The sequence below is a fragment of the Panthera onca genome, chromosome B2 (assembly GCF_046562875.1).
Source record: "Panthera onca isolate mPanOnc1 chromosome B2, mPanOnc1 haplotype 2, whole genome shotgun sequence".
NCBI classification, from domain to species: domain Eukaryota; kingdom Metazoa; phylum Chordata; class Mammalia; order Carnivora; family Felidae; genus Panthera; species Panthera onca.
Window position 1 is genome coordinate 92,834,094 of NC_138343.1, and position 15,551 is coordinate 92,849,644.

Genomic DNA, 15,551 nt, shown 5'->3' on the forward strand with positions numbered 1-15,551 from the left:
GGCTTCTGATCTATTTTGCAGATGTTCAAAATTCTCTGAAATTAAGTGACGAGAAAAGTGTCATAATAGATATAATCTGATACCATCTATGTTTTAAAAAAATGTAAGCCATATATATCAGTCAGTTAAGCATCCAACTCTTGATTTCAACTCATGTCATGATCTCATGGTTTATGAGTTCAAGCCCTGCTTCGGGCTCTGTGTGAATATATATATGCCATACAGAATATGCCATACAGATATATGCTTGAATATGCACAGAAGAATTCTGAAAAGATATATAAGAAACTGATAACAATGGTCACTTCTGGAGAGGGGACTATTAGGGAAGTTAGAGGAGACTTTAATGAAATGTTTATTACATTTTGATAACATGTTTTGCTTTATAAGGAAAGAAATAGCCTATGGTAAAAAATTTTATTCGTAATGTTGAAAGTCCAATAAAATACATTTGCAGAGGGTTGGTAAAAAGTAAACTATGCACCATATCTTCTAATACAAAACAAACCAAAAAATCAGAGAAAAAAAACCAGGAAGTTTATCTTTGGATATCTAAATATGTGGTGATTTTATTTTTATTTCTCCATTTTCTATGCATTCTAAATGTTCTAGGAGGATTTTATATCAATCTTTTATTACAAAAAATCTTTTAAATACCACTACATAATATATCCACTCTTTGAAAAAAATCACACACCAATCTTTCCTCAATTCCCCACAGTTGACTCTCCTAATTCTTATCTCACCTACGTCTCATTTTTCCATAGCACTTACTACCTTCTTCTTACATACAAATTCCTCATTTTTTTAATATGACTTCTTGTCTTTCTTTGCTGTTTTTCTTTATATATTCCAGAAAAGTATGATTTGCACATATGTGCCTAATTTATGTTGTTGAATTACTAAAAATGTGTTGTCATTCTCCAGAAACTGTTTTCTGAATTAAAATAAATAAATAAATTTTTAAAAAAAGATAAACTAAGTGGGAACGTGATTGGGTCACCACTTCTGCATCCCTCAAGTCTTTGATGATTTGCATTATTGCTGATCTTTTCTCAGACACATATTATTACATTGGGTTTACCAAGTGGAAAGCCAAGGGAAGCCCCAAGGTTCTCAATCCGTGCTACCTTAATATCCCTTCTTAGAAAGGTAAGGGAGCCTGGAGACCTGAGAAATAGCTGACACTGTCTTGCTTTGTTTCTCTATTTTATTTTGTGTTTGATTACTGTTTCTGTTCCTCACTTTCATTGCTCTGCTCTGAATTCCTGTTACCTTCTTGGGTCCCTAATACCATGCTAACTTTTAAGAGGCACTTCCCCTAGCAGTCTCAACTACATTCCTTGAACTCCACAATTAGAACGAGTGGTTTTCCTAAAACCAGCCTACACACAATGCCTCGCTTTTTAAATGATGAGATAACTCATGAAACATTTAGGCCGTGCCAGAGCTCTTGTACCTCTCCTATATCAACGTCTGCAGATTATCCCTTTTGGGCTTTTTCACTAGCTGTTTCCCTCCAGCATAATCAGTATAGTCTAGTCAGCTTCCTCATACTCCATTCCAAACCAAACCTTCTCTCCCTTTCCTCCCTAAAAATCAATGTTTTTTGAGACTTGTTTCAAATTGAAACAAAACCTCTATTCTCTGTTTAAACCCACTGTAGCCAAAATAAAATAAAACACAAAAAAACGAAAACAAAACAAAAAATCCATTGTAACCAATTACAAATTATGTTTGTTCACACTTGGAAATAACCTTTTCAACTGGTGGGGGTTGGAGGTAGGGCATTGTTTCTCAGATAGCTGTAACTTTCTCTTCTCTGACTGTAACTATACAAAATTACTGTTATACTCTTTCTGACTCTTGAATGAGATATCTAGATGGTAAGGGATAAGTGAACATGACCTATAGTTAATCTCTGCCATGACCATATTACCTGGAGTTGCAGGATCTTCTGTATCCAAGAAGTTGCTGTTTTTTGTACAATTGACTCAGGTTGCAGAGTTCACAAAAAGAGCTAAACAAAAAGAGAATTACTGATGAAATATTTTGTTCAAATCCCAAGAGAACTCATTATTTTTAGGAAACACTTTTCAACGTTTGTACTATAACTTATCAATATAAATGATTTTACAGACAAGTTAATACATATTACATGTATCATATATATAGTAAATAGCGCAAATATATTGTAAGATTGGTTTTTCACTTGTGCATACTATTTAAGTTCCAGAAATACTAAAGACTAGGTAGTTGGAGATCAACCCCTATTGGTCTCTAATTATTGCAGATAGAAGTCTAACTGATTTTAACATATTTAAACATAAAATTATTGATTTAAAAGCCATTTGGAACCATAACATGTTATAAGCACAAAACTTCCATGATATAGACAGACATATGTGGTTTAAAATCATGTCGAATACTTAGTATCATTAGAGTGCACATAGTCCAGATGTACTCTTATGGTCAGGTTTGCCTCAGAAAAGAATAATTTTTCTTTTTTTCTTAATTTTTTAATGTTTATTTTTGAGAGAGACAGAGCATGAGCTGGGGAAGGGCATAGAGAGAGGGAAACACAGAATTTGAATCAGGCTCCAGGCTCTGAGCTGTTAGCACAGAGCCTGACGCAGAGGTCGAACTCACAAATCTTGAGATCATGACCTGAGCCGAATTCTCATGCTTAAGTGACTGAGTCACCCAGGCGCCCCATGTTTTTTCTTTTTTTTTTTTTGACATTACCACTGTTTGTTTAGAATTATATTCAGTCAGTATAGAATATATTTACTAGAAGTATTAAAGTAGATCTGGGGCGCCTGGGTGGCTCAGTTGGTTAAGCGTCCGATTTCAGCTCAGGTCATGATCTCAAGGTTGGTGAGTCGTCTCTGTGCTGACAGCGTGAAGCCTAGAGCCTGCTTCAGATTCCATGTCTCCCTCTCTGCCCCTCCCCTGCTAGCTCTCTGTCTTTCTCTCTCTCAAAAAATAAATAAGTATTTTTTTAAAAATTAAAGTAGAGCAGAATATTGCAGTGCCATGACTTTTCAATAGCATGTTCTCCTTAATGGGTCCTAGTTTTACTTATCAGATAGCTTTGGATTTCGCAGTTTCCTAAGAGGAATTAATATGATTTTTACCAACAGAATCCAATAACTAATAAGAGATTTTAATAGACAAATTTTAAAATGTAAATAAGAGTCAGCCCTACTTATTGAATGCCTCTGAAGATACTCTAGAGGTATAAAAATGAACATGTAGCCTGTCTTCTATTACTTATATCAGCTGGAGAGACAAAACATATACACTTAAGAAACGTTGGCAAACAGTTAAATCAGAATAAAATATACAACTTATTATCATGTAAACTGAGTCAAGGCAAAAGATTTATGCACTCTGTGATCCTGTTAACATAGGCTTTATCTTATGAATTTATTTTGATCAGCAAAGGAAAACCTCTCCTAATGGCAGAAACACTGATGCATAAATATTTGGTAGTTATCCTTGTTGGTTGCTAAACTAGCCCAGTACACAAAGGGCAAAGAGAGGCAGAAGAAAGAGGCAGATCACTCCAGATTGATAGGTGGCTTGTTTAATAAGCAAGAATTTACTTATAAAGGTTATCTTGAGTGGCCACAAGATGAGTAGATCTCCAAATCTGCGCCACAGAATCTTAAAAGTTTATACAGAGGTCTTAATTGGATTCATCAATGTGGTCAGTCCAGATGGTCTCAACAACATATTGCTGTCAAGGCTGTGTAATTGAAAATGGCTCCCCCTATGGGACTGGGGTGAGAAGTCTCCTATGGCCAAGGTCCAAATCTTGCTTCACCCATTGATCATGACCTCACAATGACCTCCAACAATCCTCCATTGTTCTATTTGGATATTATTTCAGAATATTCACATGTCAAAACTCCTAAGAAAATAAAAAGAGTAAGCAGATTTTTATAACACCACAAGTAAAAGAAATTAGTTAATATAGAAAAAAATATATGGATTATCCTTCTGATGACTTAGGGTAGGAAAAAGGATTTGAAATGATTATATATTCACCATGATCAAGTGGGATTCATTCCTGGGATGCAGGGCTGGTTCAACATTCGCAAATCGATCAACATGATACATCACATTAACAAAAAAAAAGAGAAGAACCATATGATCCTGTCAATCGATGCAGAAAAGGCCTTTGACAAAATCCAGCACCCTTTCTTAATAAAAACCCTTGAGAAAGTCGGGATAGAAGGAACATACTTAAAGATCATAAAGGCCATTTATGAAAAGCCCACAGCTAACATCATCCTCAACGGGGAAAAACTGAGAGCTTTTTCCCTGAGATCAGGAACACGACAGGGATGCCCACTGTCACCGCTCTTGTTTAACATAGTGCTGGAAGTTCTAGCATCAGCAATCAGACAACAAAAGGAAATCAAAGGCATCAAAATTGGCAAAGATGAAGTCAAGCTTTCGCTTTTTGCAGATGACATGATATTATACATGGAAAATCCGATAGACTCCACCAAAAGTCTGCTAGAACTGATACATGAATTCAGCAAAGTTGCAGGATACAAAATCAATGTGCAGAAATCAGTTGCATTCTTATACACTAACAATGAAGCAACAGAAAGACAAATGAAGAAACTGATCCCATTCACAATTGCACCAAGAAGCATAAAATACCTAGGAATAAATCTAACCAAAGATGTAAAAGATCTGTATGCTGAAAACTATAGAAAGCTTATGCAGGTAATTGAAGAAGATATAAAGAGATGGAAAGACATTCCCTGCTCATGGATTGGAAGAATAAATATTGTCAAAATGTCAATACTACCCAAAGCTATCTACACATTCAATGCAATCCCAATCAAAATGGCACCAGCATTCTTCTCGAAACTAGAACAAGCAATCCTAAAATTCATATGGAACCACAAAAGGCCCCGAATAGCCAAAGTAATTTTGAAGAAGAAGACCAAAGCAGGAGGCATCACAATCCCAGACTTTAGCCTCTACTACAAAGCTGTCATCATCAAGACAGCATGGTATTGGCATAAAAACAGACACATAGACCAATGGAATAGAATAGAAACCCCAGAACTAGACCCACAAACGTATGGCCAACTCATCTTTGACAAAGCAGGAAAGAACATCCAATGGAAAAAAGACAGTCTCTTTAACAAATGGTGCTGGGAGAACTGGACAGCAACATGCAGAAGGTTGAAACTAGACCACTTTCTCACACCATTCACAAAAATAAACTCAAAATGGATAAAGGACCTGAATGTGAGACAGGAAAACATCAAAACCTTTGAGGAGAAAGCAGGAAAAGACCTCTCTGACCTCAGCCGTAGCAATCTCTTACTCGGCACATCCCCAAAGGCAAGGGAATTAAAAGCAAAAGTGAATTACTGGGACCTTATGAAGATAAAAAGCTTCTGCACAGCAAAGGAAACAACCAACAAAACTAAAAGGCAACCAACGGAATGGGAAAAGATATTTGCAAATGACACATCGGACAAAGGGCTAGTATCCAAAATCTATAAAGAGCTCATCAAACTCCACACCCGAAAAACAAATAACCCAGTGAAGAAATGGGCAGAAAACATGAATAGACACTTCTCTAAAGAAGACATCCGGATGGCCAACAGGCACATGAAAAGATGTTCAACGTCGCTCCTTATCAGGGAAATACAAATCAAAACCACACTCAGATACCACCTCACGCCAGTCAGAGTGGCCAAAATGAACAAATCAGGAGACTATAGATGCTGGAGAGGATGTGGAGAAACAGGAACCCTCTTGCACTGTTGGTGGGAATGCAAATTGGTGCAGCCGCTCTGGAAAGCAGTGTGGAGGTTCCTCAGAAAATTAAAAATAGACCTACCCTATGACCCAGCAATAGCACTGCTAGGAATTTATCCAAGGGATACAGGAGTACTGATGCATAGGGGCACCTGTACCCCAATGTTTATAGCAGCACTCTCAACAATAGCCAAATTATGGAAAGAGCCTAAATGTCCATCAACTGATGAATGGATAAAGAAATTGTGGTTTATATACACAATGGAATACTACGTGGCAATGAGAAAAAATGAAATATGGCCTTTTGTAGCAACATGGATGGAACTGGAGAGTGTGATGCTAAGTGAAATAAGCCATACAGAGAAAGACAGATACCATATGGTTTCACTCTTATGTGGATCCTGAGAAACGTAACAGAAACCCATGGGGGAGGGGAAGGAAAAAAAAAAAAAAAAGAGGTTAGAGTGGGAGAGAGCCAAAGCATAAGAGACTGTTAAAAACTGAGAACAAACTGAGGGTTGATGGGGGGTGGGAGGGAGGGCAGGGTGGGAGGGAGGGCGGGGTGGGTGATGGGTATTGAGGAGGGCACCTTTTGGGATGAGCACTGGGTGTTGTATGGAAACCAATTTGACAGTAAATTTCATATATTAAAAAAAAAAAAATAAAAAATAAAATTGTGGATATTAAAAAAAAAAAAAAAAAAAAAAAAAAAAAAAAACAAAATCTATAAAGAGCTCATCAAACTCCACACCCGAAAAACAAATAACCCAGTGAAGAAATGGGCAGAAAACATGAATAGACACTTCTCTAAAGAAGACATCCGGATGGCCAACAGGCACATGAAAAGATGTTCAACGTCGCTCCTTATCAGGGAAATACAAATCAAAACCACACTCAGATACCACCTCACGCCAGTCAGAGTGGCCAAAATGAAGAAATCAGGAGACTATAGATGCTGGAGAGGATGTGGAGAAACAGGAACCCTCTTGCACTGTTGGTGGGAATGCAAATTGGTGCAGCCGCTCTGGAAAGCAGTGTGGAGGTTCCTCAGAAAATTAAAAATAGACCTACCCTATGACCCAGCAATAGCACTGCTAGGAATTTATCCAAGGGATACAGGAGTACTGATGCATAGGGGCACCTGTACCCCAATGTTTATAGCGGCACTCTCAACAATAGCCAAATTATGGAAAGAGCCTAAATGTCCATCAACTGATGAATGGATAAAGAAATTGTGGTTTATATACACAATGGAATACTACGTGGCAATGAGAAAAAATGAAATATGGCCTTTTGTAGCAGCATGGATGGAACTGGAGAGTGTGATGCTAAGTGAAATAAGCCATACAGAGAAAGACAGATACCATATGGTTTCACTCTTATGTGGATCCTGAGAAACATAACAGAAACCCATGGGGGAGGGGAAGGAAAAAAAAAAAAAAGAGGTTAGAGTGGGAGAGAGCCAAAGCATTAGAGACTGTTAAAAACTGAGAACAAACTGAGGGTTGATGGGGGGTGGGAGGGAGGGCAGGGTGGGAGGGAGGGCAGGGTGGGTGATGGGTATTGAGGAGGGCACCTTTTGGGATGAGCACTCGGTGTTGTATGGAAACCAATTTGACAGTAAATTTCATATATTAAAAAATAAAATAAAAAAATAAAAAAATAAAAAAAAAATGAAATGATTATATATGCAGACACATAAAGAGTTTCAAACTTTAACACATATCTGGGCAAAACTAAAAGAAACTATGTAATATGACTTGTGCTAAAACCCATGCAAAATGAAACAAATTCAAGAAGAATAAATAGAATTTAGAAATTAGAGTAAACTTTAACCAGACAGATCTTGTGCAAGATACAGAGAAGAATATAAAGTATATTTGGCAGGACTTATACAAAAACTCATTCATTACTGTATACATTTTTCTCTTCAAATACAAATTCCAAATGAACATCAAAAGCAGAGCTCTAGACCCTGACTCTAAGTGCACAGTAGTCCTTCCTCTTTGTGGTTTAGAAGCAAATAATTGACCTTCTGAGGAAATGATCCTCCTGACATATCATGAGAAGATCAAGAGTAGCCTAATGCTACGTCACAATGCCTGAGTCACTCCCCTCACTCTTTCTCATCCCATAACCATTTTATCATCTCACATCATCACAAGAGGGGTGAATACAGTACAATAAGATATTTGGAGACAGAGAGGAATCATATTCACAACATTATAATATACTGTTACAACTGTTCTATTCTGTTATCATAATTGCTTACTGTGCTTCATTTATAGATTAAACTTTATCATAGGTATGTATATACAGAAAATAACAGTATATATAGGGTTCAATACTATCCAGTTTGAGGCATTCACTGGGGGTCTTGGAATATATCCCCTGTGGATAAGCAGTGACTAGTATATTCTTTTAAACAAAAACAAATAATTAATTTTTCAGCTTAGCAAAGCAAGCTATGTAGCACAACAGGAATGTTGCCATTTTAATAGGATAGGAGACAAACAGATTTATTCTGAATTCTTTAAGCATCTACTTCAGAAGACTAAAGTGTGCTATAAAAGTTTCTGATCCAATTTTAGAAATATTTCAAATCCACTGAGATTCTCCATTCTCCACATCTCTGGAACATGATTATTTGAGAACATCTGTACTTTCGTATGACTGACTGCTTCTGTGTTGAGACATAAAAACAGAAGAAAATTGAGCAAGCCAGTTCATGTGGTTCACCTCAAGAAGATAAACAAGGGAAAAAATAATTTTAGAGTGCTAGTTACTCAGTTGAAAGATACAAATTTCAAAGAAGTTAAAATTTTGCTGAGAACTTATATTTAGCAGTCTCAACTAGATTTCTTGTTACATGTCACACAATTGTGGTTTTAAATAACATCTGAAATGTTAGGGATTATACTCTTAAAACAATGTATTGATTTTAAGTATAAAATATATATATCCTTACTATAAGTATTTTCTCTAATAGAAGATTTAATAAAGAAGAGAAAAATGGTCTTGATCATCTCAAATAATTATATTTTGATGTATTAAGCAACAATTTACAGCCTTAAAAACCTTTATAAAGAGGTGCTATGAAATATCCATACTGTTTCCTCAGAATAATTTAATTGAAATGTGAATCATGATCTTTCATTTTTTGAGATATTCCCTTTTGTTTTTTTTCTTTCTTGTGCTTTATGTAAATTTTATACGAAATGGCTGCTTTGATTTTAAAGGGGATAATTCACTTCCCTCATTCTATTTTTAGAGCAAACAGGAATTTATGATTTGTTTGATTTTGGTTGAAATAGTATCCAAGAGTCAGATAGCAAATTCAACCAAGCAAGATCGAAAAACATCATAATGAATAGAAGGAAAGAAAAATTAAAATGTTTGACAAAATGAAAAACGCTTCAATAATCCTTTTGCACTGCACTTACTATGAGAAGGTCTGGGCTGGTTCTGAGCCATTCCTGAATTTGTCTCAATTCCAAGATGTGGTCACTGGCTCTCTAGTTTTAAATTTCTAAGTTTCAGTTTTTCCTTACATTTAGAAAGTCAAGAGGGATGCTACAGGTGACAGCATGGTAGTAGGGGGGTGGCATGCATGGGAAGTAACAGATGCAAGGGGAAAGAGTGGGAAGAAACAAAAAGCCACAATAGACCTCTCTGGAAAGTGACCTTTCATACCAAGTCACCTATTTTCTGGAGTTGTAAACTGTCCAATAGCTAATGTTTCTCTTGAAGCTATTTAATTACAACAGGGACATAAGTAAAATATATTGGAAAAGTGCCCATTCTGGTTCACAGGTACAAACTCCATGTGTGTGTGTGTACCCACATGACTGTGTGTCTACATGTTTCTGCATGTTTTGTGTACATACACACACACACACACACACACACACACACACACATATATATATATATATATATATATATATATATATATATATACATATACATACATATGCACTTCTAAATATTTACAGTGTCACTATAGGATTTCTACATCACAACAACATTAAATCCTTAGCCACTTCTCTGATTATTTCCATAGTCTTTCAATAAATGATTTCTCTGAGTCTTACTACTTGTAGCCTTCTTAACAGGTACACCATTTTTCTATCATAATCCATATATTAATGGTCCTGGCGTTGAAGCTAAGGGTCCTCTTTGCATTCCATTGTTGCTCTCAGACCATTTTCCTTCTTTACTTTCAAAACCACACAACACTGAATTTCATGTCACGGGTCCATATTATCTCACTTGAGTAATACTTTCTTCTACACTCTCAGATCATCCTCATTTCTATTTTAGCTTCCTGCTTACTGTCAATTCTTCCAACACACTATTCCTGTATTAATTTTAGGTAATTTCATTATACACAAATATGACCATTACTGGCACATTTCTCTTCCAGTGATCTTGCCCTGCACATTACCTCAACTATTCATTTCCATAGTCATGTCCTAGACCTTATTATTACACAATAATTTTCCTCCAGTCTTAATTTCAGGCATCCCACACTGTTATGGGATGAGCTATGGTACCCCTACCCCAAGTGCCTATGTTGAACTCCTGACTCCTAGTACCTCACAATGTACCTGTATGAAAATGCCTTTAAAAAGGTAATAAACGTAAAATGAGGCCATATGGGTGTACCTTAATACAATATGATGGTGTCCTTGTAAGAAGAGATTAGGACACATAAATGTTGTTCTCAGAGATAAGACCATGTAAAAACAGAGGAAAACAATGGTCATAAGCAATCCTGTGAGAGAGCGGCCTCAGAATAAAACCAACCCTGTCAATAAGTTGATCTTGGACTTCCAAGCCTCCAGCACTGTAAGGAAATAATTTTTTATTATTTAAGCCAGCCAGTCTGTGGTATTTTGGTATGGCAGCCCTACCAAACTAACACACACAATATCTACAACCTCATAGAATTCCAACACATTTCTTTTATTACACAGTCTCTAACAATTTTCCAACCCACTATGACCTGGATCGATCGATTGATCATACAGTCCTCATCACTTTGATTTCCTTTTTGCCCTCTTTTCCTAACCTAAATTCCATGTTTAACCATTTTCAGCTTCTTATTGACTTGTAACATGTACATTGGAATACATATGCCATATATGTACAGTTTGATGAATTATTACCAAGTGAACATTCCTGTTCCTCTACGGTTTTCCAAATCCAGATGACCCAAATCTTTTGTTCCTAAAGTAGGCCAGGCAAATCACAAGAGGAATAAAGCCCCAATGAATGGCAAACTGACCACCCTTGAACTACTGGGGCCTCAGAACTGACCACCCTTGAACTACTGGGGCCACCTCTCTCAGCTTCACCAGGGCCCAGCCTGGGGTGCTGCAGTGAGAACCAACTAGAGCACTGACCAAGTGCTGGAATCTAAAGGAATTACATATGCTCCACACGTGGCCTTTCCAGCAGAAGTCATCAGCATTGCTCCAAAAGCCTTTTAAGTAATCTCCCTGCTTCCACCTTTGGACCCTTATGCTGACTCTCAGCCGCTCTAAGTAATTATTTAAAAATATACGTAGGGGTGCCTGGGTGGCTCAGTTGGTTGAGTGTCCAACTCTTGATTTCAACTCAGGTCCTGATGTCCCAGTTGGTGAATTTGAGTCTGCTTGGGATTCTGTCTCCCTCTCTTTCTGCCCACCCTTCCCTTCTGCCCGTTCCACAACCCCCTCAAAAATAAATAAATAAACCTTAAAAAAATAATAAAATAAAATATAAGTAGATCCTACCATTCTTTTATGCAAAAGCCCTAGAAAGGTCTCCAAAAGCCAATGTATTTAGAATGGCCTGTAGAACATGAACTAGCTCCCAGTATCCTTACTAACGCCTACTTCTACTACTCTTCTTTCCTTTCACATTGCACATGTTACACAAGGCCTCCTCAAGCTCCCTCAACATACTTTTATATTCAAGTCTCAAGGATCTTTTGCACTGGGTTCTTGCTCTGCTTAGAGATATCTTCATTCCAATATGTGGAAATCTTCCTCCGTCATCTCTTTCAGGTCTTCGCTCCTTTGACATCTTTCTTTTGGAGGTCTATCCTGACCACCCCAGTTAGCATTACAAAGTGGCACTTGTTACCTACCCCTGCTCTTTAGTTTGCTTTTTATTTTGTGGGTTTTGTTAGCCCTTGTCTCCTTTGAACCTATTACATACATTTTATTATATTCAGGGGCTGTCTACCTTATTTGAATGCAGGGATATTTTTACTTTTATTTTAATTTCCACAACTAAAGCAGTATGTAGCACATGGACACAGTCAAAACTATACATTTTATGTTGGAAACTGGATAAGAAAAATAAATATTGGGGTGAATGAAAATGAGAAAAAAAACGAATAGGAAGACTATCAATATATGAGTTTAATTTCTGAAATCTTGCATTGAAACGTGAACAAGATGCTTTGGGAAGAAAAAGAAGTCAAATTATGTTTAATTTTATCACATTTTAATAATTTCAGCAAAATATTTTGTTACCCCTTAAATAGGCTGCAGGTTTATTTCAGTGGAATAAGCCGAGACTCCTGGAAGCTTGAAAATTTTTAATTTCATCACCATATGCTATGGTATCAACTCAGTAATTCCTTAGTAATCAGGAGACTATCGCTAGAAGGATTTCATATAAATACAGTTATTCTAGTTGCTTAACCTGTAGGCAAAATTATGTATCTACTCAGAAGTTTAATAAAGCATCATTTTTATATTCTTGTCCAATAGCCATTCCTCTTACAGCTATAATTTTTAGTCTCCTATATCTGCTTCCACTTCTCCAAAAGTTCAAAATCACAAATGTGGGGCACTTTGGTGGCTCAGTGCTTTAAACATCTGACTCAATTTTGGCTCAGGTCATGATCTAATGGTTGTGAGATAGATCTCCGCCTCAGCTCTGTGCTGAGCATGGAGCCTGCTTGGGATTCTGATTTTCTCTCTCTCTCTCTCTCTCTCTCTCTCTCTCTCTCTCTCAAAATAAATAAATAAATAAAAACACAAATGTGCTTTAATCATATACATAACTGTATATACATGTGTATATTAAATTGAAAAATTGTAGAGGCATAACACCTCAACTGCACTTAATTTCAAGAACTTGATAGATCATGACATACAAAGTAAACCAGTTAATCATTTATCCTTAGGGGTTAATTTCTTTATGAAAGCATTTCATACATATTATACATTACCATAGCATATATATAACTACCATAACTTTTTTTTTAAAAAAAGAAATGTACTCCAGTTTAAAAGATGGAGCAAAATTAAGGTGTTAGGAAATCTATATGTTTGCAGATACTCACATATTTGAACTGGAGTAAAATAAACATATATTACCAGGATGTTTGATCAGATGTTTCACTTTGCAGGTACACATAGTTTTAAGGTTGATATTTTCAACTGAATGAGTACTGCTTCTAACCCCAGCCACAGAGTCTATGTGGACACGCAGAAGTATAAACCAGTTATCAATTTCTATTTTGAATGTTTATTTATTTTTGAGAGACAGAGAGATAGAGCATTAGCAGGGAAGGGGCAGACACAGAGGGAAACAAGAATCTGAAGCAGGCTCCAGGCTCTGAGCTGTCAGCATGGAGCCCAATACGGGCCTTGAACCCACGAACCATGACCTCATGACCTGAACCAAAGTCAGTTGCTTTGAGCACCCAGGTGCCGCTCAATTTCTATTTTTAAGAGCCAATACTGATTTAGCTAATAATATCAGTGGAATGTTTGAACTCCTGAATATATATTTTGAATTTGACTATTCAGCTTGGAAGTTTGAAGTCAGATTTTTCAAGTCTACTAGAGATGCTATCTGACAGTATTAGAAATTTAGGCTTGATATTCCAGTTTGCAGATATTAACTATGAATGACCATTTTCTTTAATAGAAGTTAAATATATTTTTCTTTTCATTGGTGTTTTAATTATCCAAATAATACAAAGAAATATTCTCATAGGAAAGTTTAATCAGTTCAGAAATATGTAAAGTAAAAGGTGAAAATTGTTTTTTAATAAGGCTATTGTTTATTTCCTTATCTCAGAGGTAATTAGTTTGTCAATAGTTTGGTGTATCTTTCTGGTTCTATTTCTCTACATTGGCATACATATATACAAATATATTTGCATATTTATGTATGTATGTATGCCTATATATGTGTATGTATATATACATATACATGCATATATACATGCACATTTAAATTGATGAATTCGTATTGAAGGTATTATTCTGCAAACCTGAGGATTTTTTTTTTTTCCTTCATGTACTAAAGTTCCAGAATTTTGTCCAAGTCATTCTTAGGGATATATAATATTCTATTAACAAGAGTATATTTTGAAGCTGGGCCTTATCTTATTACCTGAGAAAGATTTTTACTCCTTTGAATTTCTGAAACGAATTTCTGATACAAAGCTTTTAGAAAAGTGTAAGGTACAAATGGGATATAATTCCATTTGGAAAGGGACTTCAAACATTACTCATTTGTTTTTTTTTTCTTTTCTTTTTTTCTATTTTAAGTAAATTGCAGACCAAGTGAAGAATCTATATTTTATTTTCTAATGAGCAAACTAAAAATACATGTAAATAACACTTAAAGAGTTCTCTTCACATCACAAAATATTTTTCTATAATTTACCTTAGTAAGTTAAAAATTATAATAATCTATGAATTTGCTATTATTTCTGGGTTACACATAAGGAAATTGAGTTTTTCAAAATCACATAAAAGTAAAAGGCAGAATCTGAAATTAAAGGTACAGATATTGAGACGCCAAGAGAGAATGAAAATTTGATATTTTCTTCCTCAAATTTGCTCTGGATTTATTTTTCCACATTATTTTTTAATAATAAATATTAAATGCTTTCTTTGTATTCCAGCATTAGTATTCTAATATTTCTACTTCCAAAAACATTAAAAGTGGAATTTACCAAGCATTCTAAATGTATTGTATTTGATGATATAATAATGCTTTTATAAATGCATTTATTTTTTTATTTAAGATGAGAAGATTTAAGCTTACACTTATACACTTTTAAAAAGCATTTGCAGAGCACCTGGTGGCCCAGTCAGTTAAATGTCAGACTCTTAATCTTGGCTCAGGTCATGATTTCATGGTTCAGTGAGATAGAGCCCTACATGGGGCTCTGGGCTGACAGTGTGGAGCCTGCTTAGGATTCTCTCTCTCCCTCGCTCTCTGTCCCTCTGCTACTCATGCTCTTGTGTGTTCTCTCTCCCTCTCAAAATAAATAAAAATAAACTTAAGAAAAAATAACAGCCATTTGAAATGAAAAGATGAAAGTGTGAGTTTCTGTTTGGTTTCACTAGAAAAAATATTACATGATACATACTGAACACTTACTATATGCAGACATTATTAGTTCCATAATTATATGCACACATTAATATTTCCATAATTATAGTATTTATACTAACAGTGTTCCTGTGATAGATTAGTTATATTCTATATTGTAAAAGAAAAGTATAGAATTAAGTTAAGAAATGCATGCAAGATAATATAACTAGTAAACAGTAAATCCACAATTCAAGCCACTGCTAAGTTTTAAAAATGTGTTCTTAACCTCAAAATTACTATACTGCATGTTTATGTTCACTTTAGTGAGTTATTCCAATATTTAAATAGAAAAAACAATGTGTATTTTCAAGTTCTTTTGAAGAGATCTAGATAATATCCAACCTCATTGAGTTTAT

The 15,551-nt window shown here is 35.6% G+C and overlaps 1 long non-coding RNA gene across 1 annotated transcript in view; it reads right to left on the bottom strand.

Annotated features, from left to right (window-relative positions):
* Positions 1-1,950: 1,950 nt before the first annotated feature.
* The window catches only part of LOC132667433 (uncharacterized), a 300,979-nt gene continuing 287,378 nt past the window's right edge, over positions 1,951-15,551 (bottom strand). Inside the window, exon 3 of the long non-coding RNA XR_009605153.2 lies at positions 1,951-2,020. This is a non-coding gene — a long non-coding RNA (uncharacterized LOC132667433). The remainder of the gene's footprint in view (positions 2,021-15,551) is intronic.